Source organism: Neofelis nebulosa, chromosome X (genome assembly GCF_028018385.1).
Source record: "Neofelis nebulosa isolate mNeoNeb1 chromosome X, mNeoNeb1.pri, whole genome shotgun sequence".
Lineage (NCBI taxonomy): Eukaryota > Metazoa > Chordata > Mammalia > Carnivora > Felidae > Neofelis > Neofelis nebulosa.
Genome location: NC_080800.1, coordinates 14001210 through 14026463, shown reverse-complemented (window position 1 = coordinate 14026463; position 25254 = coordinate 14001210). Strand labels below are relative to the sequence as shown.

The window sequence follows — 25254 nt, the reverse complement described above, 5'->3', positions numbered from 1 at the left end:
TATGAAACTGCCAACGTTCAGCCCTTTTTTACCTACAAAAATAGCTCTTTTATGTGATTCAACCTAACAAAGTTTCATACACACAACTACGGCTCTTTATTTATAATGATAATGCTACTGGTGGTAGTCACCGTCTATAGTTATGCCTGGCCCGGCTCCTTGAGTCACACGGCTGCGTGGCTTTGGGAAAACGACTTAACTTCTGTCCATTTTCTTCATCTGTGAAATGGAGACGATTGATGGTACCTACCCGGTGCAGCGAAGGGAAGATTTAATATGACGATGTGCATACAACCAGGTACGCGGCGAGGACCCAATAAACATTAGCTCTTGCTGTTGTTTCTCGAATCATCCTTGGGATAGGTTTAAACCTGACATTGACCCTCATCCACACTGAGGGATGACAGAGGAAGCCTTTGAGGTATGGCCGTCTGCATGGCCTGTGTGGCCCTCACTCTGCATGGGGACCTCTTCCTCCAGCCTCCCTTCACTGCCTTCCCCAGATTTATCTAGAGCCTTTGGCCACAAATCCCAAAAGAAAACCCTGTCTTTCCTCAGATGGGACTTCTAAATCAGTCTCCTACAGAGCAGACTGAAAAAACTCAAAGTTCTAGGAACAACCTTCCCTGCCGTCCAGATGTTTCTGTCACTCCTAGTCCCAACCCAGGAAGGATCTCAAAAGAAAAAAAGAAAAGAAAAGAAAATCCAGGCTTCATTCTCCTCCATAGCCTACTTCAAAACCCCATAAAATGCAGTCTGGGACTGAAGGCCAGGTTCAACAGAACGTGTATTTTATCCAAACCCGTCTGCTCTTCTCTCTTGCCAGCAACACACTTTTAAAAATCTAATCTCTGTTTTCTTTACATGAATCTAGACCAAATGTGATTTCTCCCCTGCATGTGAAAATAAATTATTTCAAATGTAATTTTCTCCTCTGGTTTGTTCCTGCTCCTCCAGAGACCCCCGAAGGGCGTAACTCCAGATGCAAGCTGTCTGCTACTGTGGCACCAGCAGGAGCTCTGGGCCCCCAAGGTCCCCCGAGGGGTGTGTGGAAGACAGAGCGTGGGGGGCAGCCACGCTAATCCCCTAGCACGTAGGATTCCGGCTTCATACTCCAAGATGGTGTCATAAATGAGGCATCAGGGTGGGGAACTTAAGAGCCAGGCTCCAAAGGAAGGGTGGACGAGAGCACACTGTGTTCTTACCCTGACATATTCAGTCTGTGCTCAGCGGGAGCCACTGGGGGCCATAGTGCTTGGTGCCTCTCTTGGACCACTGCCACTCCAAGTGCGGCCCCTGGACCAGCAGATTGGCATCACCTGGGAGCTTGTCAGAAATGCTGATTCTCAGGCTCCGCTTGGCACCCACTGCCATCTAAACCTGTGAGGGTGGGGCCCAGCCACCAGGGCACTGCCAAGCATTCCAGGTGATTCTATGCGTGCTCCAATGTGAGAAGCCTTGCTTAGGCAGTCGGTAACACACAATGGAGACCCACGGCCTTCGAGCTCAAATCGGTCACCGCTGTCTAGTAAGAGGACAGATGAACTACTAAACGTGGAACAAATCCAAGCCAACGTCTGAAAGATAACAGTCCACTGCTGGCGCCTCCCACTACCTGAACAGCCCTCGTGTAGCCCCTGCAGCATCAACACAGTGAATGCCCTGAGAGGAAGAGTCTTCTGACTAGAACAGGATTGACGGTCACTCAAGTTGTAAACATGGCCGCTGACGCTTTGCAAAGAGCTGTGCCTTACAGTGCTGCAAACGGATACACAGGTCTTCCACCCGGTCTTCAAATTCTTGGAGACAAATACAACGAAGAGTCATTTGGTCCAGACAACAGATGGCCTCGCTCTCACACTATCCCAGTCGTCGAGCAACGGCTCCTACCAGAACGGTCCTGCTGCGCCGACCATGCCGTAGTTCCTAGTTCCTCACAACGGATCAGACTGGAAGGCGCTGCCCTTGTCTGCCTGTGGTTGGGAAATGGGGCCACCATGTCATCTTCCATTCGCCTTGTCCGTGCCCACTGTCATGATTTCTCTCTCTCCACAACTCTGGCCCCTGTCTGAGAATACAGAACACCTACAAGTTCTTTATACAGCGTTCTCAGAAAAGTGATCAGAGAAACTCACTAACAGAAGCTTCGACTAAGGAACTACACCGAGGGGCGCCTGGGTGGCTCAGTCGGTTAAGCGTCCGACTTCAACTCAGGTCACGGTCTCGCGGTCCGTGAGTTCAAGCCCCGCGTCGGGCTCTGGGCTGATGACTCGGAGCCTGGAGCCTGCTTCCGATTCTGTGTCTCCCTCTCTCTCTGCCCCTCCCCCGTTCATGCTCTGTCTCTGTCTCAAAAATAAATAAACGTAAAAAAAAAATTAAAAAAAAAATAAGGAACTACACTGATACCCCACAGCTGTCCTCCTAGATGGCTAGAAGGGTCCAAAGCAGTCCAGCAAATTTTACAGCAAGGCTCCTGGATCTACCCTTTCCCCGGATCCAAAGCATCTCTCACACAATAGCACATCGGTGAAGGAGACTAGCGGGGACATGCTTGGCTGCAGCAAGCTGACTTAAGGCCCTGGGAAAGCACGATCTTTCCTTAGCAGTGTGGGAGAGGTCCCCAAAGCTCCCATGAGCCACCGGGCTCACAATCAGAATGGCCCAACTAAAGGACCAAATCAAAGTTCTCAAGTTGCCCCAGCTGCTCTTGGACTTCCTGTCCCCTCCTAGAGGTAGCCTACAGAAGTTCTCGCACGCTGCACTGTGGTCCTTGAGGGGTGGTTCCCAGAACCCCAGGCCTCGGTAGCCAGGCCATCTTCTCTCTCCTGCCCCAGTGGGCCCGGAGCGCATATTTGTAAATGGAGCATGAGGCCTGAGAAATCAGTCGTCCCTCGGGTCCCCCAGACAGGGCCTTTCGGGCAGCCACACAGGCTGCTGAGGGCATGAAAATGGAGCCTGGGAGGCAGAAAGGGGAGGACTCGGAGGAGGTTCAAGGTCAGGGAAAGTTGGGGGTTTTTTCCCACTAATAAACCAGATCACTCCAGCTCATTCCTGTTGCTTTTGGCCGGCAGGACAAAAAAATAACTCTGAGTCACCAATGCTATTCATGACAAGTGCTTCCTGCGTGGGATTTGGGCATTTCTCTTTTGTTTTCTTGGCAGAAGAGAGAAAGAAACATGAAGGGGTGGAAGAAAGAAATGAGGAAAGAGTTAATCTGCTGTGTCACCAGGTTCTTGAACCCAAGCCCCTTCATGCTGGCTGTCGACGTGCTATTAAGCCCAGCAATGAGACCTCCGAACCACGCGGAGAAGAAGCCCACAGGGCTCTCAACCACCTCCTTGCCAGCTCTCCACGCCTTCTGCCATGAGGGCAGGGCCCTGCCATATTCCTATGCTGCTGAGTCCTGGCCCCGGCCTTGTTCAGCCCCATATTCCAAAGGAAAGGCCTCTATCTTTCCTGCCTTTTCCAAGGAAGCTTCCTAGGCTCCCTGCCTCTTAGTTACAGGCTGGGACTTAGCAGAGGCAGAGGGAGAGTAGGGCCCCCCAGAGAAAAGAGCCGATAGGGTGGTTTGCCCAGGACCAGGGCCCAGGGCGTCTCCAGGACACGGGACTGTCAGGGCTGAAATCGGGACAGTCCTGGGCAAAGCTGAGTGAGCTGGTCACCCTAGAGCTGACGGCTGTGAGAACTTTGCCAGTAGTCAGGGAGGAAGTGCTATTTCTCCATCTACGTTCCAGAAACACTGCTTCTCAAACAGTAATGTGCACACAGGTCACCTGGGGATTGTGCTAACATGCAGATTACAATCCAGTAGGTCCAGAGGGGAGCCTGAGATTCGGCATTTCTAACCCACTCCCAGGTGATAATGACGGTTTTAGTACGAAGGGTCTAGAATCACTGCCTATTTCAGGGAGTCACAAACCATATCGGACCATTCTTTCACCTTCGGATTCCTCCTATGGGCTTCAGCCCGGGAGGACAGATGAGTCCTATTGGCTTGGCGTGGTCAATAAAGAACGGGACACCACTGGCCACAGAATCTGCTAGAAATGCTTCTGGCCAGGAAATCAAAACTACTGGTGTGGCACGCACGGTTCCCCGTGCCAACCCTCTCCCTTGCACCCTTCCGTTTCAAAGCCCCGAAATTTAAAATACGATCTTTCCCAGTCTAGGCCTAGGGGCAGTCCCGTGACACAGCTCTGGCAGATGAATCACGAGCAGAAACCTTCTGGGAGGTGGAGACGGAGGTCTGGGAAAGTTTCGCCTTCATGACAAAAAGGGAAGGGATGTGGCTGATGTCCCACTCCCCAACTTCTTTCTCCCTAGAACATAGGCGTGATGCTTTGAGCTAGAGCAGCCTTCCTGTAACCATGAGGAAAAGGCCAAGAGAACTTCTAAGACACTAAACCCAGTCCTGCTGAGCCACTAAACCAATCTCTGCAGCCACCTACCTCCACACGACGTTTGGCTGAACATGAGGAAACTAAAACTCCCTTCTGCTTAATCTGTTCCTCGAGGGATGATGCATCCTAACAGACAGAACCGGTCTCCCAAGGCAAACACTACTCTTAGCAGATAAGGTGGCGGAGTACGGCCGTGCAGACTCTGCACTCCGGAAGGCATCACTCACGATGCCTTTGGAGTTGTGCAGTGCACAACCTGCACTACCATACAAGGTAGCTGTGGAGGTGGTGTCGTGCATAGTGTTTGGAGACAGACCTCGGCAGAGACCCAGTTCCACTACTTACTTTCCTAATCAGCCTTTGGAGCCGTCGGGTAACCTCTCTGAGCCTCAGTTTCCTCTTTAACGAGGAACAATCACGCCTCCCCAGGAGGATTCTTGTAAAGATTAAAGGTACGTGTAAAACACCTGGCACACAGCAGCTACTCTATAAATAGCAGATATTATTACAGAAAATGCCACATGATCTGTGCTGGCGTCTGTTTGGAGAACCCCGTGTTGCAGGACCGCAGTGATTATAAGGGTCTCTTCCGCCCACAGCTGCAGTGCGTCAGGCCCAGGCTACTGCCAGGGACGTCTGTGGCGGGGTACAGGGAAGGGAGGGATGTCCGCACATCAGGGAGGCGTGCTGAGAGGCCACCTTGCTCCACGGGATCGCCTGTACTTGTGTGTTCGCTGTGTGCCCCCAGGAAGGGGTTGGCAGTTTCATAAGTGGAGCCCCCTTCCGCCCCCCCCCCCCCGCCGCCATCGTGAAGCTGTGAATCCAGGCAACGTCCTGGGGACAGCACCTCATCACCAGACCAAGGGGCACTAATAGATGCCATGGAAACAGGCCATCCTCTTTGTTCTAAGAGAGGCGCTCACGGGAAGAAGAGTGGATCAGACAGCTCTGGCCATTCCTGGAAGCAACGGTCGAAACCAAGGCCACCGGGGAAGGGTGTGCCGGTCGTCAGGCTGAGAAAGAGTCTGGCTTCCGTAGCTCAGTGGAAGCACCAGGGTTTGGGTGCCAATTTGAATGCCATCCCAGAATGCATTCTCTGGGGTGGGTGCATTCTTCCTGTGACTATTTCCTGAGCTCCTACTGTGTGCCAAGCACGGACAGAGCGTGCCTTGCGGGTACAGTACTGAGTAAGATAAACACAAATCTCTGTACTCACAGAGCTCACGTTCTGGTCCAGGAGGCGAATAATAACATGCGGACGTGAGACACATCATTTGTTAGGTGGTGATAAAAGCTCCAGGGCAAAATGAGGGGAAGAAGGGGATTCGGAGAACCCACAGGGTGGTCGGGACAGGAAGGCCTCGCGAGGAAAGTGAACTGTGAGGGAGACAAGGCGGGAGCCATTCAGATGTCTAGCAGTAGAGGGCTCTGGGCACACGAGCAGCACAAGGCCGGCCTTGGAAGTGCTTGGTGAGTTCGGGCGGCAGGGCTGGGGCAGGGAGGGAGTTGGGGGGAGGGAGGAGATGTGCGGGGGCCAGATCCCACAGGCCTTGGCTTTTGCCCTGGGTGAGACAGGTGACCTTTGGACAGCTTTGAGCAGAGGAGGAGCATGATTTGACCTCTTTGTGAAGGACTCTTCCAGCATCTGTGTGCAGAATGGACTAGGGGCGGGCAAAAACTGAAGACCAGTAGGCGGTTGTTGCAGTAATCCACGGGGCCAGATGGTGGCGGCCCCTGGGACCCCTCCTCGCTAAGCTCCAGATCTTCAGGGTATTGGGGGTGGAACTGGGGCAGAGGGGAGCCCCGTGGGCATCCAACCAGGCCACCTCTGTCCCTCTACGCTGCACCCACCTGGCTCCGTCCAGAGCAGATGAGCTCCAGACACGGGTGTCCCATGGCCACCCCGCGGCTAAGCGACAGCAAAAGCCAGGTGCCCTGGGCCACATCCTGCCCTTGACTGCTCGTGGCTGCCACACCGAGAAGCCACCAGAGGCCGGCCCAAGCATCTACCAGCCTGATCTTTAACCAGAATCTTGACAAGCACCCAGGCAGTAACACTTTCGTCTCCCTCGGACCCCGAGAGGTGATCAAGTCCAAGGTCCCGTGAGGTGAAATCCTTTCTGCCTCACAGAGCCAGCTGGCTGGGTTGTACGTGTGTGTGTGTGTGTGTGTGTGTGTGTGTATACACGTGTGTGAGCGCGCGCGCACAAATGCGCCTGGGGGACGGTGAGAGAACTAGGGAAAATGGTTCACGGTCTTGAGGTGCTTGGGGTAGCAAGAAAGCACCTCCACACCTTCTTCTTTGCGTCTATTTTTACCCTCTTAAGAAAACGCATAGCTCTGTGCTTAGCGGCTCCAACGCCTGGCATTAGAACTTGAGTTCGCATTAGTAACAGAAGAATCCAAACTCTTCCACTCTTCATGGTCTCCATCAGTCACCCCTTCCAGACTCCGGGGGGCTTTCTTCAGCCCCCACCCCCCATCGCCGCAGACTGAAGATGTGGCAGATGCTTTCTCTCTGCATCCCTCCTGCCCCCCAACCCTCCAGCTGTTGTCCCTGGTGCTGACACCAGCCGTCCTTCCACTTCTGAGAACAGCCTGCGGACCTTCCTCCCGGGGAATCAGCGAGGCCATTCCTGGGAGGGACCCCGGCAGCAGTAGCCCCCCGCCCCCCTCGCTCGGCCAGACGGGACAGGGCTTGCCCGGTGCACGTGCTCCCCCACCCAGCCCGGCTGCAGGGCCCTTCCGTGCGGGGACAGAATCTGACACTCCTGTCAGCTGAAAACCTCGCAACATAATCAAGAGGAAAGCCCTGAGCTGGTCAGGAGGGGCAGTCGACAGCATGTCTTTCTCGATCACCAGCAGGCCGAGGTCCGCGTTCTTGCTGACCGTGCACTTGGGACGGTGGGCGCTGGGGCCCAGGGCGTGACTGCAAAGGAGAAACCCAGCCCCTCTGCTCCGCAGGGACAGCTCCCCGGGCCTGGTGTCCTCAGCCACCACTGTGACAGGCCCTGAAGGAAAGCAGGCTCTGAAGTGGGTTGCTTTTCTGATGCTGGCTTTTTGTTGTTGTTGTTAATGAGGGGCCTCCCCTCTGGGCAACTTTTGAAAATCAGTCTCCTGCCCCCTTTTCTTCCCACCTCACCACTGGCGTCCTAATAGCATGAAGGCTTGTTTCCCCCAAATAAGTCCACCGAGACGGGAAAATTAATTTAAACAGACATGTGTCAACCCTGTTTTTTCTTTTTTTAAATTGGGACGAGTAGCGATGTACAGAAATGTACTGCAGAAATCATCATGGAGCGTGAGCACCTCGCTATCTTGATTCTGCCTTCACCTTACAGGAGGGAGAAGTTTCCCCTGGGGCCACTGCCGGCCTGCTCCTCTCTCCTCAGCCTGCTTTCTGTTTGGCAATCACAGATCCCCTAGACCGGGCTTCTAGAAGGCCCCCCAGGTTGTCTGGAAGATCACACAGGTACGCGCACGCGGTGCATCGGGGCCATGCGCGCAGATGTGCGCGTGCACACGTGTGCATCTCCAGCCGTCAGCCGAGTCTCAAACCTCCCTTTCGTCTCCGCTCCCATCACCTCCATGTCAAGAAGCGTCTGTTTCTACTACATCACTGCCCCCACCCCGGCCTCGGCCTCAGCCCCAGGGGAGCTGCCGGTCTGGCACAGAGATGGAGCTCAGGGAATATTCATTGAATGACTTTGAGTAGTCTGATAGACGGTAGTGGGGTGAACCCATCAGCACCCCAACACGCGGAGAAACAAAATCACATTCGTCAAATCTGGTCTCCCCTCAGATTCCCCGGTTCCCGGTGGTCCGGCCGTTGCTTTCATCCAGCTCCGCACCTTGGACACCATCACAGCTGGCCTCCCTCTGGCCTCCCCCCACCGCCCGCATGAGAACAAGCTGCCAAAGCGTCCCGGCATGTGATACCTCCTGTGGAAACTGTGCAAAATGGTCTTTGGGTCGTCCCCACCCATGCTGACTCTGGCTGGGCCTTGTCTCTTGCACCGGTCCAAGAGGCAACAGCAAACCGGACTCAGATACATGCAGAAGCACCGGGCTTCCAGGCTTGCCCTCTCTCGCTGCTGGGGTCCTTCCGCCACCGTGTGAACACGCCCAGGCTGGCCTCCTGGAGGGCGAGAGACCACGTGGAGAGGGGACCCAGCCAACACGGCTAACCGGGCTGAGACCCCAGCCCCGGGAGTGAAGCCAATCTGGAACCTCCAGTCCTGGCCGGGCCGGTCCAGGCCAGACCTGCCCTATCTGCCCAATCCATCCACAGGACCATGGGCAGGGTTAAGTGGATGTGGCTGTAAGTCACGAAGTTATAGCAAAAGCTCACAGATAACACCTGCATTCCATCCTCACAGCCACCGCCCCTTTTGCGCTCGACCTGACTGCTTTCCGACTCAGATAAAACGTCTACAGAAAACATAAAACCTTAAATCACGTTTGGTTATATGCTTAGAAGTTGCCTTTACTGAGATGAATCAGATTACGTGAACTCGGGACTATCTCAGAAATGCTAAGTTAAACGGGTCACCAGTACAGCCTAGAAGTAACACCGTGCTTGGCACAGAGTTGAGGCCTCAAGAAATACTGGTTGGATCCTGAGCTATTCGAATGCGACTCCCCATTTTAAAGATGAGAGAACAGAGACCCAAAGAGGTTCTGTGGCTTCCTTCAGTCCTAAAACTGATGGCAGGCCTTCTCTGCAACGTGACACTTGTTATATGAAAAAGGGGGTGTCTGGATGACCTCTGACTCTCCTGGACGGGAAGGGTGGAGTGAGCCTCGGCCGTATACACCATCCACCGATTCAAAGTGGTGGGATCTGTCTTGTTCTTTGGCATTTGCACACAGCAGGTGCTCAATTAAGGTCCAGTGAGGACACGAGTGCAGAAAACTTGCCACGCTAGAGGAAAAGTCCACAGTTCCTATCTGCAGGGGCCCCTCCCTCCCCTCACACAGAAGCACAGCGAACTACTGCCTTCCCAATGCGCTAGAAAAAGTTGAGACTTGAGTGCTTTCTGGCAAATGCCTAAACGCTGCACATAAAAGGAGTGGCCTCCTCCACGCACCGGGGGAGGAAGGCAGAGGCGGCCGAGGGGCCAACATGCATTGACTGCCCTCATTTATTTTACACTTTTCTCGCTCCCTTCCATCAAGGTCAGCCCCCACTTGATTTGCCCTCCTGATCAGGAAGACCGCTTGCTGGGAGAGCAAATCCAGGTGGCAGAACAATCGATGATCTCCATGCCAGACCGAGGACGAGCGAAATGCCACTTTCTCCTCCTCTCTTCTCCAGCGAGGAAAGCTAAAGTCACTTGCACGCAGTCCTGCAGTGGAGGCAGCCAAGAAGAACAAAGCTCTCCGCTCTCCAGCCCAGATGGCTGTCAGGGCTTCTCCGGCCCCTTTTCCCGTTCGCCCCACGTGCAAGAACCGCCTCATTCACAGCTCGCCCCCCACAAGCAAGCACGTGCCTGGCATCCGGTAACACGCGTTCAGTGAACGAACAGGCTGTACGCAGAGGTCTCTCGAGTGACCCTCTGAGATCCCACGGTGGCTGCACCACGTAACCAAAACAGAAATGGTGTGAGCTTGAAACAGGAGCCCCTACACCAGTTGTTAAGTTATTGTCTCTCAGTTCCAAGTACCCTTTGCCAGGGCTCCCTGTGGGCTCTCCAGCAGGGGGAGCCGCAGAGAGCCTGGTGGGGTGGAGGCTGAGGAGACTCCGGCCTCTCTCTGCTTCCTGTGCCCTTGAGCATCGCCTTAGTAACAGCCCTTCATTAGGGAGCAGCCGCTGCTTCCAGAATCCAGCTGTTTTGCTTTGGGTTTTTCATTTTGTTTTGGTTTTTTTGCAATTCCAGAAGCAGCCTCACTGGGCCACCTCTCTGACACCCGCACTGGCCAGGGCCGCGTTTCCTCCTCAGGGGTCTGGGTCCCAGCTCTGCGGGGTATCACCTCCAAACCCCTACGTTGTGACAACCCTGCCCCTTCCTCTGCTCCCCCTTCCTGGGGAAGGGGGGCGGCTCTGCTTCACTTGCTGTCTTTTCCATCTTCTAATGCCCGTGTGACTGACAGCATCTGTTGAAACAGCCAGCATGGTGGCTCTTCTTCTGGCTGAGTCCTGATCGATATGGGAACCAAGGTGTTTCTAGGGGCAACAGCACATTTTGCACTCCCCTAAAAGATCAGAAGTCAGGCACGGTGACCTCTACTTGGTCTAGAGTAAGACCCTCCAAATGAGGCTCTGATCGAACAAAAGACAACACCGCCTCAGGTCTACAGCAAACGGGACACAAACAGCATCTATGGGCCTGACACTCCAGAAATATTCATTGAACAAACGAATGTGCCTGCGGCTGAGGCTGCTATGTGCGCCCCAGGACCCATTACCTCTTCCGTCTCAAAACACAGCTGGCCTACAGTTCCCAGCCTCCCTTGCAGGTAGGGTGGCCATGTGATCGAGGGCTGGCCAATGACACAGATGTGCAGATGTGATGCGTACCACATCCAGATCTGGCCCACAGACATCTCCCATGGGTGACACTCCCCTGTCGACCAGATTTAGAGGATCCTACGGTAGACTGCGAGGCACAAGCCCAAGGTGGAGAGGCCTGGTCTCAGAACAGTTGGTGGCAGATCTCCTGCCAAAGTGGGAAATAGGAAACGATAGAACAGAACTGTCAGCGGAGCACATAGTAAATACCTATTGTGTTACGCTGCTGAGGTTTGAGGCCAAGGCCATGATCCCTGGCCATCCAACTCTGCGGCAGGTGTTGGGTCATGAAGACGGCCAAAGAGGAATTTGGATGATCAGCCGAAGCTCATTTCAACAACTGGAGGAACAGCTCAGAGGGCACAGGCTCCCGACAGCAGGCCCCCGCGCCCAGCGGGAGAGCACGTGATTATAGAGTCCTTCCATCCAGATAATGGAGACAGCCATTTTGGGGGGCCTCATGTAGGTAAATGTACAGAATGATTAACCAAATTGACTAGCCCCTGCAGAGACTGTGTTCCTGGGACTCTTCGCAGAACGACACAAGATCATCTGCCCGGGGTGACTTTAGACATTAAACCAAGACGAAGAAAGACTGAGCTAAGTGATTCTTCTTTCAATTAAGAATAAACAAAGTACATTTTATTATAAAAGTAATAATATACGGCCACTGGGAGAATAATTAGAAAACCACTGCACCATCCAGACAAATCATTGTCAAAGGGTTGACAGATTTCCTTCCAGGATTTTTGTCTGGCTTATATATTTTATGTGGTTGTGATTATACACAAACAAAGCATCATGGTAAAAAGTGAATTGAAAATGTCAGACTTGGGGTGCCTGGTACTCAGCCAGTACCTTGAACAAGGTACTTTGCCTCTCTGCATCTCCAATTCTTCATCTGTAACCTAGGGACAACGATTCGAATCTCATTCAGCTTGTGGCAAGAAGGAAACCACATCACTCATGAAAGCACGTAAGACAGCGTTCGCCTGCCTGAGACAAAGCACTCATGAAGGGTTCGCCATTGTTGTAGGCTGTGCACAGAATCACCAATCGTGACTGGAAGAAAATAGTAGCTAAGGGTCTCGGATTATTCAAGGGGTATTTCCTCATCGCATGCAATTAGGAAAGCGTGGAAAGAAGTCACAAAAAAAGAAACCATGATCTCTGGACGCCCTACAGCTCTCTCTCTCTCTTGCACTTTGTCCTCAGGGAGACCCAAACTCAGGGACTCCCAGAATCCAGGCACTTTTGAGCGAAGGAGCCTCTGGTGTCCAAAGAAAATGGAAGGGGGCCACGAAGAAGGGGGTAAACTCCTGATCTCCGAGTGAAGGCCCCCACATACGAAGATGTCAGGAGCAACCTGACAGGACACCGAGGGCAGTGTAGCCCTTATTTTGACAACAATGGTTATTTGAGTTTCAGGTCTCATAAATACAAAAGAAAAAAAATCAAGAACTGCCTAGAGAGCATTTCTGAAGCAGCCTTACTTTCCCCTCGGCACCAGCACTGCGCGAGAGAGGCAGACAACGAACACGTTCCCCTCCACCAGCTCCATCCGCCTCCCCCAGGAAGGGGGACCCACACTTCTTTGTGACAGGAACACGCTGGGACTCCTAAGCAGCATTCAGATTCAGCAGTGATAGCAGCCTCCAAGCTCTAAGCATTTCTTGGTCATGTCCATTTTTCGAGGCATTAGCTTCTGCCTTCCCGTCTTATCAAAGCTTAGGACAATGCGAAGCGTTCATTCCGCAGCCGGATGGGATGGGAATCGCAGGCAGGTAAAGGTCACGTGATCCGACGTGGTGCGGGTGGCCTGAGCTGAGACGGAATGTGCCGCACCCACCCCTGCGACGCTTCGGAAGGTCTGTTACAGGAAGGACAGCGCTGATGTGTGGTTCACACCAGGGCTACTCAAAGTGTGGTCCCTGGAGCAGTACCTGGGGGCCTTGTTAGAAGTACAGACCCGTGGCCTCCGAATCTCTGACGGCGGGGCTAAGAAATCTGCGTTTTCGCCAACTCTCCTGCTGATTCTTATGCACGCTCAAGTTTGAGAAGCACGGGTTTATACTGCCTTTCCTGGCGGGCCAAGCACTCGTGAGAATATTATTAACAATAATATGTAAGTAATAATAACACCGAGCATTGGTCAAATACCGCGTGCTAGAAACTGTTAATTATTACTCATCGTCTCCTTTACTCCTCGCAATCCCGCAAGCCCAACACAATTGGAACTCATTTTAGACCAAGAAACTGAGAATCAGAACGATCATGTAGCTTGCCCGAGGTCCTCTAGCCTGGAAGTCCTGGATCCTGAGCTTGAATCCGGGCCGACGGATGCAAAAGCACTATGGATCTCGGCCTACCGCCTCTACCTCTGTGTCTAGCTCTCTCTGGACTCAGGACTTCCTCAAGGAAAAGATCCCCGGGGTCTCACTGTGCTGTACGGCTCCACTTTGTCTGGATTCGGGCATCTGAATAGCGGACGCCTGTGAAGCTGACCCAGGAGGTCACTACTGCTCCGAGTCTTTGGCCTTCGCTTTCGTGACAACCGGGCAGGTTCAAGCGTCCGCAGGCCGCCGCAGTCGAGCTTCTTGGCATAGCCACGCTGGCATGTTGGCACCATCCCTGTTCCTGCAGGTCGGGCAAGTGGCGGAAATGTAAAAACTGCTCCTCGCAACTGGGGAGCAAGCGTGCACGCACACTGAACCCTGGCAGGCCCTCCGCGGGCAGCTTCCAAGGCCCTGGCCGCCCTGCACGACGACGCTGGCGGGGAGCCGAGGCGGAGATCAACTCACGGCAGGCCCGGCTCCGTGACAGACGTCGGGCAACTAGTGGGCGATGAGTGACCTTCCAGGAAGAGGAAGCCCTCCCCGCCGCACCTCTTCTACAGGCTGAGACCCCTCCAGGGTTATTGTTCAATGTTTCCTCTTCTCGCCCATTCCCAGTGAAACTGGGATTAGAAACCACTAGACGGAGTTTTTGCCCCCACCCTTGGTATTTCCCTCTCTAAAGTTGTGCTCTACGGAAAGCAGAGAATCCTGAAGGAGGATTCGTGCGTGTGTGAGGCGTGACCTGCCCCATCATCACGGTTGTAAGAGCATCTCCTGGGTGAGCGCTTACCCACTTGGCTTCAGTAGGTTACCTGGGTCAACTCATTCTACCCACTCCACAACGCCAAGAGGTAGGCGCTGCCACCGTCCCCATTTCACAGATGAGGAATCGAGGCACCGAGAGGTCAAGCGACTTTCCTGAAGTTCAGTGGCACGGCGGGGATTCGAACCCAGACGGTCCGGCGTCAGACTGAGGTGTGTGAATGTGTCGAAGCCTCTGTAATACGTCAGGTGACCACACAAGGCTTTTCTACGAGGTGTGTAAAATGCTCTAGCGGACGAATCTCTCCATCCTTCCTCCCGGAAGGGAGGTGAACGGGTATTTGTCTTCCACTGTCCTAGCAAGTTGGTAGAGCCTCTTGGGAAATGCCTGGGGTTTTGCCCTGACCACGGTCAGGGAAGTGAAATTAATTTTCCAAAGCTCTTCAGAGGGTCGACGGTTCATCAAGAGTTAGGTTCCGATTTCCTCATTTCTGTTCCCTTCTACCCACCCCCTCTCCACCAGCCAGATCAGATGCTTGGTACTCTTGGTCCAATCAGTTTCTCTGTCCCTCAGCCTGACCCCAGTCGCCTGCCGTGTAGCCCCAGGGCTCAAGAGCTGTTGCAGCCCAGACCGATTTAGCACGTCTATCACGTACAATTGCTTCTGCCTTTTCCTGGTGACACACCTCTTCATCCTAAAAAAAACCCAGGTCCAGGCCCAGATTCACCAAGAGACCCCCCCGATAGCCCCTATGTCACAGAATTTGTCTCCTCTTCTGCATCCCTGGCTGAGACAACGCATCTGTGCGGAAGACCAGGCCCTCAGCAACTCCTCTCTCACGAAGCCGACACCCTAGAGAGGCCACGAAGCCGGGCAGCCACGTGGTGTGAAATTCAACAAACAAACGACACGGTGCGGCGCGCCACGGAGCGGCGGGACTATGGAGAACAACAGAGCACGGGAGGAGGACGGAGAAGGTCAGGGCTCGTGCCCTGTTTGGAAGGAGGTGGTTGGGAGGGGCCTCGCGGGTAAGGCAAGATGTGAGGAGACCCTACTGAGGCGTCCGAGCCAAGTGAAAAGTAGGGGGACGGTGCCCGGGCAGAAGGAAGCGCAAGGGCAAAGGCCTCGAGGTGGGATCTCGTTTGAGGAAGCAGCGCGGCTGGGATGCAAGGAGAGTGCAGGAGAAGAATAGAAGCAGAACCCCGGAGGCGTGCAGGCAGAACCTGGGAGGTGTGCAGGCGAGGGCGGGTGCTGGCCGCACGGGCGTCCATAAAGCTGGGCTAAACAGGAGGCAGGGAGACAGGGCAGCGGCTCCATGGGGAGCGACCCCTCGGACAGCCCGAAGAGCTGATGGACTCCCAGGAAGAAGAGAAGTGTGCATACCTAAGAGCCAAGAAAAGCGATGGTCTGTGCGCTGCTGAGCACCCAGAAAACGCGCGCCTGGACTCAGAAAGGCCGGCGGCCCTGCCGGCTAAGGGGGCCGGCAGGAGCCTGGCCAGAAACCGCCACCGGCGTCGCTCAGTTCTGTGCACCGGCCGTGGCTCCCTGCTCCAGGAGCCTCTGTCACATTCTGCCTCGGGGCTTTCTCTGGCCTTGGGAGCCCAGAAGCCCCAAGGGACTCGGGGCCTCTGGGCACGGCCCTCCCCCACGGAGGGGCAGGGATTGCAGGTGCTCCCTCCCCTGCTAGTTCACCCCCTGGGTGGGAGGCTCGGGGCACCAGCAGCACAGAGCCCCGTGGCCCACTGGCAGCCTGCTCCCGAACACGCCCGCAGTGCCCTGCCCTGCCTCACCTCTCCGGGCCCTGACCACTGAGTCCTGGCATCACCTCTGAGATGCATGGCTTGCACCCCAGTCCTCGTCTCACGTCTGCTTTTAGAGGAAGCAAACCGGAGACGCCGTGTCCAGGAGAGGCACTTCACTTTTATAGGTCTTGTTTCCTACACTTGAAAAGGAGGGCGTCAGGCTGGGTTAACCAGGAAGCCGCGTTCTGCTCGACCGTCCCGCGAGCCCAGGAACCTCACCAGCCCGCATTCGAGAACATGGAACACATCTCCTGGAACGTGCGCCGCAGGGGAAGCTCCTGGACCGGACCCTCCGCCCCCCGCCTCTGCTCTCCCGTCTGTGCAATGGGCAAAGCCCCGCGAGCCTTAGGCGTGCTTTGTCTCAGGGGCCTCCCGGCGGCCGTGCAGGCCCCCTTCCTGTGGATGTGCTGGGAACAGCTTCCCCTTTGTTGGGCCCTCTGATCCCCATCTGCTCAGCAACTGCCCAAATTCAGTTCAGGCGTCGCGTGCCTCCAGCCTCCCGTCGCGTCGCGCATTGTCTCTTAGCAATCACCCCAATCCCCCCAAACAAAGGCTCTCAAATCTGAATAAACCCTCTGACATCAGCCTGGCGGCTCAGGACGCTGAGCAGGACAGTCCCCATGCCCACCTCTTTGAAACCCTTTGGCTCTGCTGACCTTTGTCTAACCCCCCCGCCCGCCCCCTCCCCCCCCCCCGCCCCCCATCGCAACGCTCTCCTCTGTCCCCGCCAGGCCGGACACTACATTTCCTGGTGGACTAAGCCACTGTGCTGAGCCAACAGGACGCCTCCACTTTTTTGTGACCTGAAGCCTTTCTCTTTTTTTGAAGTTCAGCTTTGTCCTTTTACAGAAATTAACCTTGGTTGGGTCTGATTTGTGAAGCTGACCTCACCAACGTGGTAGCACCAGATAGGACCTTGCGGTGGCTTCTGCCTGGGACGGTCTAGGAAGCATATGGTCTAGAAATTCTTCAGCTACATAATGTACTTCTAACTCCCTTTACCTTCTCCTTATGCAAAGAGAGTCTGTCTCCTTCTAGAGGTAGATGTGCTCCACTTTAAACCTGTAATCACACATGCTTCATCGTTCATCATTCGTTATGTTTGGAATCTAACTGAAAGATCGAGCTCCCATCCCCTCGTGGTACTTGACAGAGCTCGGCTAGTGGATTTTGCCGTTGTCAAAGCCTAACAGAACGGGCATAACGTCTGCCGGAAACTTCACTTCAAGGTTGACGCCATGTGCCTGCCTGAAAGATACAGGCAAAAGGCCCCATTTTTCCTTCCTTCTTTTGGATTGGTCCTTGTCTCGTTGGATGTGACAAGGGTCTTTGCTTTGCTTCCTATCTGGCAAGTCTCAGCTGCTATTCCAATAAATTTATGACTCACATTTCAATTTATCTCCACAATTCTCCCACTTTATGGAAAATCAAGGTAAGAATTCCCCTAGACTTTCATTCCTGGAAAAATTAAGCTCACTACCCACCAGAGAAGCACGGTAGGACGGCCTTCCAATGCCTTTTTAGAATGAAAAAAGAAAATATTTGATGTGCCTTTGAGAAGAAAAGTTCTCAAAGGTTCCATGCAGTGAACAAGAACAAATTGTTGATTTTGTTTTCAACATGTCAGACAGTAGCTAGGTGTGTAACATAATGACACCAATCTTTCCCTCACAGGAACGTATTTTTAGATTTTCTTCAAGGAAAAGCAATATATTGGGCTCTTTGAACCCTTGTATAAGACACAGAAAAAATCTTCCAGAACTTTTCTCCTCTCTTGTTCTATACTATATATGAGGGTCTCTGACAAGGTAGAGATAACCAGAGACACCGTTACCCAAGAATGAATCTGCGCTAAGAAAGAGCCAATGCTTTCAGAGCACGTATATGTCTACAGGCAAGCTTTTAAAGTTCCTCACTGACTACAAAGGCAAATGAATGAAGGAGGAAATGTGCCAAGGAGCTTAAGGAAGCAGAGGGACTAAGTTAAATGCTCCCATCTTTAACTTAACAAGGAGGCAAGTCTGTGGTTATTTCTGACATCACAGAATCTACTCAAGAGTCATCGATGAACAGCCTCCTCAACTGAAATATACCAAAGTGGGTGTTACTCCATGTGTAAAGTTCCTTTTTTGAAAGTTTATTTATTTTTCAGAGAGCGAGCGAGCGAGAGAGTGAGCGTGCAAGCATGAGCAGGGGAGGGGTGGGGGTAGGGGCAGAGGATCCAAAATGGGTTCTGTACTGACAGCAGAGAGCCCGATGCAGGGCTCGAACTTATGAGCCGTGAGATCATGCCCTGAGCTGAAGTCAAATGCCTAGCCGACTGAGCCACCCACGCACCCCTCCCCCCATGACTAAAATCCTTGATGATAAAGTAATCACAGAATGTCAAAGCTAGGAAAGACTTCAGAAATGTTCTGGTAGAGGTTCTTGACCAGGGATGATGCTGCCTCCTACGGGCATATGGTGGCCTAGGGGGAGTTTTTTGTTTCACCATGACTAGGGGAGGATACCCCTCGCTGGTTTTAGTGGGCGTGGCCAGAGATGCTAGATGATTTGGAATTCCCAGTTCATCTCACAGAAGTCATTGTCCCACCCACACAGCCTACTGCACCCTAGCCGAAGCAGCCCATGACCCTCATTTTACAGAAGAGGCGAGCTCTCAAGAAATGAAGTTAACCGCCCAAGGCCAGAGACGATGATGATGCTGGGTCGGTAGCCCAGGTTTCATATTGTACTTCAGTAAATGAGATCATTGCTTTTTTTTTTTTTTTTTTTTTTAGGGACACTCAGAAATGTTGCCGTAGGATGGATTCCTCCCAAGGCTGGTCCTGAGACAAAGATTCAAGTGTAAGGAGTGTATATGGGAAGCACAGGAGCAGAGTGGGTAAGTGAGACAGGGAAGGGAAAGCAGTCCTAAAGGGAAGGTTATCAAACAGGTTCCCACCACAGGTCACAGGAGTTCAATCTTGCCGGGAGACTCTAGGGGATAATGTAAAACACAGCTCAGAGCTGTCCCATCTGAGGGGTGAGGAAGCTGGGGTATTAATCCTCCAATCCTCCAATTTCATTCTTCATTGCCTGAAGCCTCTAGCGAGAACATTCATTCCCAAGCACTTTGGGCCTGCCCTGCCCTGCCCTGCCCGCAGGCTGAGAAAAAAACTCTCAGACCAAGAAGGTAGCTACTGGGAGCAGGACGCTGTCCAGGTACACATGGGAACGTGAATGTCAAGAGCACACAGGTAGGCATCAGGAGCAGCTGTCAGAGATGCAAAGACCCACACTGAATGGTGAGTCCAGTCACGCATTCAGTTCATGAATCAAACACCCTGGGCTTGTAGAAATTGCTGGAAATTATTTTTAAATACTTATCTTTATGCTTGGAACCGTTTATGCCATTCAGTTTTGGACCCCCTCCCTCCTCCAAAGCAGAGTTGTCCCTCATGAAGCCACAGGCCCTGGGGAGTTGCCATTTACAGGGCTGCCAGACCCACAGATGCACTTTTTATTCCTCTCTTTGAAGCGGTTGCTGCTTTCCCAGCCCTAGTCCCTAACTTTCAAAACAGGAGAGCTCAAACAACCCCAACTCCACCAAAGGCCACCAAGGTCTCTAACCACGCTGGTTTCTGAGGGTGTGTGCAGGGTGAGCAAAGGTAGCGATGGGTCTGGGGGAAGAAAGGCGTGGCATCACTTCCCAGAATCCAGTGTTTCTGGGTACCACCAGCCACACTGGCCTCCTTGCCACCTTCTTCGGGCCACATTCTCTAAGGTGCTGCCACTGAAACATACAATTTTCCGCCCCTGACATCAGGTCGTGTTGCCAACCCTCTGAGTTCCTTCCAAAGACCCATCAGCTGCCAGGGCATCATGAGTGTGACCTGGGAAAAGTGTGTTAACGTAGGGGGAGACACACACACACACACACACACACACACACACACACACACACACAGAATGACCTTTCAGCCTGCAGACTCTGAAGAAGCCTTTCTTTCTCTCAGTAGGTGAGAGAAATCATCATCAAAGGAAGAACACGGTGAAATATCACACTCATAGACTCCCTTAATTTGGCTTTGTAATTAACTGTGTTAAGTGCTGACAAGACTTTTGCACAAATGCATATTAACGGGAAGAGAGGGCAAACCGACAACCTATCGGACGCTTTTGTATTTACGTCCTGTAATCTTCAAAATGGCCCTCAGAATAGGCATTACTACTAACCCCATTGTACGGGCCACAAAACAAGATGGAGAGAGGCCTGCCCAAGGTCACAGAAGCCAAGGGACTACATCGGTGCCCACCTTCCTAGGGGGAGTCAGCCTTGTGTGCTCAGTACTCGGAAGTGATGACTCCCTGGTTGCTTGAAACATGTTTTTTTAAACCCATAACTTAAAAGACAATAGCCTTATAAAAAAAAGGTTGTCGAAAACTATGCAAAGGACTTAAGAGTAATAAACTGTCTAACCACACGCGCTCATGCACTTGAGAAGATTCCATATAAAGCCACTGTCAATGACCTTCCCTTTTGCAAGAGCTTTGACCTGCCCACATTTCTTCGATGCCCCAGCACTCCAGCGTGCCGGGGAGGGCAGACGTCTGCCAGCAACTTAAGAGGCCATTTTGGCGATGGTTGTTGTTCATTATAGAAAATTCCACACAGGTCTTTGGTAGGCACTGCTCCGCAGGCCCGATACTCGTGGTACCAGGAGATTCCGCATCTCTACATTACAGGCCTCGTGCCAGGTGCAGTTCTATGGGTAGGTAAATGATTCCCATTTCACAGATGAGGAAACTGCGTCTCAGGGAGGTCAGACAAGTGCCCGAGTCGTGCACCAGTGAGCGGCAGGGACAGGATTCAATCCTAGGCGAGCAGTCTGTTTACCCTAGCCCCCAGCTCCAGCCCCAGCGCCTTCCTTGGGCTGGGCTCTTCCCAACAAGGCTGACATTTTCACTGAAGTACCCAAATCTCACCTCTTCCCAGGAGACAGTCTACAAAAATCGCCTCATGGTAACGTCTCATGCTCTCTGAAGCAAGGTGAGGGGACAGCAGCTCAAAGCACACTTCTGGTGCCGCCTGCCTTCCTTCCTTCCTTCCTTCCTTCCTTCCTTCCTTCCTTCCTTCCTTCCTTCCATACTGTTACTGAATCCTCCTTCCTGCTACTCAACTCTCCCGGGGCTGTGCTGTCTGCCTCCTGTCCCCTCAAGGGCAGAAACTGCATCATTTCATGTCTGTTTCCTGGGGCTCCAGCACCGAGTGGCACATCATCAGGGCTGAAGAAGTGTGCCTGGATGGATTGATTAATTTACATAGAAATGGCTTCCGCTTTGTCCTAATTAAAGCCAGAGCAAAGAAGCCTTCCTGACCTCCAGGGCTGATTCATGCTACCAATTATGGAGACATTCCGAGCCGAATTCTTATATATTTAAGACAATTTTGAAAAGGCAATTGTTAAAGGTTTGGAGGGGAGTCTCCTTTTGTGTTTTCCAGTTTTCCAGTATATAGGAGACCCCCAATTCCCCACACGCCCTACATGAGGCGGATGGTCCACCCAAGTATTTATTGGGTACATTCTAGATGCCAGCTCCCGAGGACACGGGGATCAACACACATGAATCAGGTCCCTGCTCCATGGACGACACGGTCCAGGAGAAGAGACACACGATGATTCAACCATCACAGTTTGTGTAAGTGCCAAGGGCAGAAAGCACTGCTAAAATAAGAAAGCGGATATCTAACAAAGGAACGTCACCAGTTAGGGAGGGGTCAGAACAGACCTCCCTGGGAAGGCTGAGGAGTCATCTGAGGGCAGGAATCAGGTCTGGTGAGGGTGGGGAGAGCGTTCGGCTGGTGCAGAAGCCCTGTGGGGACCTGAGAGTAGGCGGTGTGGTTAGAGCGGAGCACAGAGCAGGTGAGGGCGGCAGGGAGGAAGACACGGTGGGCTGGGCCCACCCACAGCGTCTCCGGGGCCAAGCTCAGGATTGTAGACTAAGATTAGTGGGTAACATCCCCATTTCACGGATGAGGAAATAGACACGCAGAGACATCAAGTGACTTGCCCCAAATTAAGCGGCAGGGTTGGGATTCAAACGCAGACAGTCTGGCTTCAAAGCAAGGTGTGAAGGTATTGGAGGCTCTGTGATACATCAGGTGGCCGCACAGGGCTCTTGTACGAGATGTGTAAAATGCTTCCATGGACAAATCTCTGGAGGGGGACTGCAGCGGTATAAGGCAATCATTAGCCATTGAAAGGGCTGGAGCTGTGGGGGGAAGGGGTGGCAGTGGGGAGCCTGGGGCTGGAGGGTGGAAAACAGAAGAGGAAGTCGATGGGGCTACCGGGAAAGCCCTGCCGGGACACCTGCCGGAGGAGACAGGCTGGGACCCCAGCGGCCCAGCAGCAGAGGTCAGGGCAAAGGAGACTCAGGAGGTGAAATGAATGAACTGGGTCAAAGAGTGGGTGGGGTGAGGAAGAGGGAGGCCTGCAGGGAGCTTCAGGTCTCTAGGAGCTGCTGGAGGGGAGGGGAGGGGAGCACAGAGGGGCCTGTCCCCCACCCCTGGGCGGGTGGGGGGGGGGTCGGGTCTGGCTTCACTGGCAGGAAGTGCAGAGCTTCTTAAGGAGGAGAGACTGGCCTGGGGGGCAGCAAGTGAGGGGCCAGAGAGGGGAGGCAGGCTAGTGTGGAAGATTCACAGGTGGGAGACAGGAAATACGAGCTGTTGGAGGGACTGGGGATCTCCAAGTGGGGCCCTCGCCCCCCAGCATCGCCAGGGGACTCATTAGAACTGCGGATTCTCAAACGCTGTGTTGTCTGGTTGAAATCTGCTCAGAGAGCGGAACTTAAAGGTGCTCACACAAGAAGAAAAGGGAAACATGTGAGGTGATGACCATGGTCATTTACTCGGTGGTGGGAACCCTTCACAGTGTACCTGTGTATCAAACCATCACGGTACATGCTTTAAATACGTGACAATTTTACCTGTCAATGAGACCTCAATAAAGCTGAAAAAAATCAATGAACGAATGCAACATCTCTGGCCTCGCCTAGACCTGACAGACCTGAGGGCAGAGCCTAGCAATCTGTGTTTTTAGCATGGTTGCTAAAGCAGGTGGCCTGGATGGACACTCGAGTTTGAGAACCACTGCCCTGGATCAGGGCTTCTCGAACATTCATGCACATATGAATCCCCAGGGGATCGTGTTCCATGGCAAATTCTGACTCCCTCGGTCAGGGATGAAGCCCAAGATTGCACCTTTCCAACCAGTTCCCGGGAAGATGATGCTTCTATAGCCAGGACGATACCTTGAGTAGCAAGGGTCTAAGAGGTTAAGGACCTCTCCAGAAACCTGACAAATGTCATGCTCCTTAACCAAATTTCTTCCAGAGAAAGCCCAGTACAGGCCCCTCACCGAGCAGGGCTGGAAACCTAGTGAGCAAACAAAAAACCTAAACCACCCCATCCAACAGCCTGGCTGGAGAGGAGAGATTTGAATCCAAGGACCACTGAGCGTGTTCGCTGAAACTCACTTTCAAGTTCTCCTCGAGCCCGTTTTTAAATTATTAGCTCCTTTAAGAGGGGAGCTTTATTACCCCGAACTGGGAGGCACTGCAAAGAAAGCATCTTTGTTCTTTCTGTGGCCCAGAAACAGAGGGGATGAAGCTCCCCCAGCTGCCACTGAAGAGCCAGAAGCTGCAAGGATGAAAGGCACAGGTCAACAGGGGCCACCAAAGAGGGAAACAAACAAACAACAGAAGTAAACAGGATGCAGTTGGGTTTTAGCCGACCTCCGGTCCTATGGACTCCATACCATCATCTCCCAAACAAGAAATCTCGTGAGAACAAAACTTACAAGCTCTCTGGGGACGAATCAAATCCTGATGAGAATGCCCCCACCCACATGCTTTTTAAGAGCTACTGTGAGCTGATTTTTTTAAGGACAATGTGCAAAGTGGCAAGAAGTGAATAAATAATTCAAAGACTCTGAGCTGGAGTCTGTATGGACCCTGGGCAGCTTGGGTTCATTTCGGTTTTACGCTGCTTGTCTGCACTGGGAATGTGCAGGGAGCAAATTTTTTCCCCTAGAAAAACAGCGCGTCAGCTCTCTTTGCCGGCTCAGTAACACTAAAGGCATTGCAGCGTTAGCCAAACTGAAGCCAAATGAAGTCATCCACCGCATGTGACACTTCCTTGTCCCCCGACTGCTCTGCATTTCTCCTTTGATCGCTCTTCCTAAGTGTGCCTGTGTTTTCCTGTGTTTCTTATACGTACAACACATCGGCTTCTCGCTAGCGATTTTTAGCTTCTGACACACAATAAAAGCATCCGTTTCCAGCTCAGCCAGGCCTTCTGTTCGCAGTGTTTTCCCTAGAAGATACGGCGTTTTCTAATTAAATAACTCACGGAGCAGCAGGAAGGGAATGTGTGGAAATCAGAGCAGCATCTCGGCTTACGTGGCACCCTTCCTGACAAGCGCCCGTGGTAGTTGACGGGCTCCAGAAGGACGAGCTGGGTTCCCTTCCTGAAGAAAGAAGGGGGATGGAGAGATGGAGGCAGACGGGGAGGGAAAAAGGAGGGAAAGAGAACCCTGCTAGTCAGTGTGGGTTCAGAAAGAATGTCTGATCAGGGCGGGGCGAGGCACTGTGCTGGGCAGCGAAGTCTTCACAGGGGAAATGCAGGGGAGGGGGCGGCGGGGAGAGGCTCCTGGGGAGGCACGGAAGAGACACAGGGAGAGGGAGAGGGGGCAGAGAGAGAAGGGAACGTGGAGGGGGACAGAAGAGGCCTCTGGGACACCTCATTCAGCCCAGGCCCTTCCCCAGGAAGATGCACAGAAAGCTAAGGTCCTTGTTCCGCTGGCTCTAGAGAACAGGTCTGCCTCAGCATCTTGGGGTGGCTCTCGAGACTTCTCCGTCTAGCGCAGGGAGACGCGGGGAAGATGGGCAGAGCTGCAGACCACCGCTCACACTGCAGACAGGGACTCTACCTCCCACAATTCCTTTACCCGGAGGGAGCGGACAGGAAGAACCACACTGGGCATGGAGAGAGCGCGGCGGCTTGAGAGGGCGGGCAAGCCCAAGCCGCCAGCGTCTCTCTCTTGGGTTGTTGCCGTGAACCCCCCAGCAACTGTCTCCCTGCTCAGGTCCTGGCCCCCCAGTGGCTAGTCTCCACATGGGGCCATGCCCCCCCCCCCCCCCCCCCCCCGCCGTTAGGACGCATGGCAGTCCCTGCCCCAGAGCTACCGCTGGTCCTTCTGGCTCACAGGCAATACCCAAGCCCCTGACTGGCCTCTGAGGGCCTGTGGTGTGCTTTGTCCCCACGGCCCCTCACCTGTCCTCCGTCTTCTCCTGTATCCCGCCCCTCATTCACTCCTCTCCAGCCCCGCCACCCTCCTTGCTGCTCCTGAAACCAAGCAGGACCCCACCTCAGGGCCTTTGCCCCGACTCTTGTGTCTGC

At 53.3% G+C, this 25254-nt stretch overlaps 1 protein-coding gene and 1 long non-coding RNA gene across 3 annotated transcripts in view; one reads left to right on the top strand and one right to left on the bottom strand.

Moving 5' to 3' along the window:
• NHS (NHS actin remodeling regulator) overlaps positions 1 to 25254 on the bottom strand; it is a 342975-nt gene that overhangs the window by 172916 nt on the left and 144805 nt on the right. The window lies entirely within an intron of this gene.
• On the top strand, positions 22066 to 24140 carry LOC131502395 (uncharacterized). Its single transcript, XR_009257037.1, has 2 exons — positions 22066 to 22210; positions 23447 to 24140. It is a non-coding gene; the product is annotated as an uncharacterized LOC131502395 (long non-coding RNA).